Source organism: Thunnus maccoyii, chromosome 2, assembly GCF_910596095.1.
Source record: "Thunnus maccoyii chromosome 2, fThuMac1.1, whole genome shotgun sequence".
In the NCBI taxonomy this organism is placed as follows: domain Eukaryota; kingdom Metazoa; phylum Chordata; class Actinopteri; order Scombriformes; family Scombridae; genus Thunnus; species Thunnus maccoyii.
This window is the reverse complement of record NC_056534.1, coordinates 23,333,333-23,334,842: the sequence shown is the minus strand read 5'-3', so window position 1 is coordinate 23,334,842 and position 1,510 is coordinate 23,333,333.

Sequence of the window (1,510 nt, the reverse complement as noted above, 5' to 3'; positions counted from 1 at the left end):
ACATTGTTTCTGTTGCTTTAGCACATTGGAGGAGTGTATATGTAGAGAAAAAAAGGCAGTTCCCTGTGCCTGAAAAATTAAGAACTGGCTAAAAATAGTGATTTGTGATTAGTTGCAGCTGTGTCTCAGCTCTTCAGGTGAGAGCAGTCAGAACTTCCTGTCCTCTTCTCCTTGAGAGTCTTGTTCATCCGTTGCTGTCCGAGGTGCTGAACTGACACAAACAGAGCTGCTGCGGAGTGAATCCATGAACAAACCTCATTAATCATGTAACTGTGGTGGAGGCTGATTATGGATGCATTGAGAATGGTGCAGTTTGGAACAGACAGTATTATATATTTTTTCATGTTCAGCATAAACCGCACGCAAATATGTGCCACAGGAAAAGAGAGTTTGTTCTTTCAAAGTTACACACTTTTACTGCACTAAATAACCAAAAAGGCTCAGCACTCTACTGCAGTGAACTTCCAGGAGATTACAAAGAGGCTGATGGTGAGTCTGATTAAGCCCAAATGCTGTGAACCTTTGAGGTAGAGGTGAATAGATCAACACAAAGCTTGCTATCAAAGTACTTCTAATTTGATACTGCCACGTGCGTTGAAATGTATTAGATTTAGCGTTTTTTTCTGATTCTGTTTTTAAGATTTCTGTGGTTCTCATGTCAAAGATGAGGTAAAACTTCCACAAGACAGTGTGAAAACATAAAAATAACAGAGAAGGTGCTTGAATTGTTTGTGAGATAGAAGCCACATTGTTGAAAATGTGAGATTTGAGTATGACAGTATTGCTCACCTCAGTATGTGGCATCCTCTATCTTACAGTGCATTTTTACCACCCCAATATGGTCATATCTTGGAAGCTCAACATTAACAGTTTACACAGCATGGTGCTTACTATGGTTAGAAGCTCCATTAGGAACATGAGAACACATCACATGGTGCTTCTCTCCTTATTGAATTAGCTTTCTTTCTCTCCATTGCATCCACATAATCTAGTTTTGCTGTTTCCCTGTGACTCATCCATCCCCCTATTCCTCCATATATCTCCACCTCCTAATCACATCATCATATCTCTTTTCTTGAGATTTATTTATTCTTATCTTGTTTGTGACATTTGTGAGAACTTTAAAATGTCACAGAAATGAGGTGATTTTGGCATGTTTCCATCAGCAGGGCTGAGATAATTGTCCCTAACGTCAGAAACACTGTGGTAAAACATGGTGTTATACCTTTATATATTCCTCTGTTATACCTGGATAACAAAGGAATATAGATAATATATGGATAATCCTTGAAGTGCCACTCTGACGGTGTAGTGGTGCACGGCTGTTGGCATGGATTAGCTGGATCTTTTCGTGACTGCTACTGATGTTGAGACATACTATATGTAGACGTGCCCAGTCGCAGATCATCTGATTTGCATTAAGTGCCAGTAAATATGTTTTGCTTAAGTTTTGACATAAGGAGGCCGTTGGGGGTAACAAAAAAAACGAGGGCCAAGCAAATGAACCAAA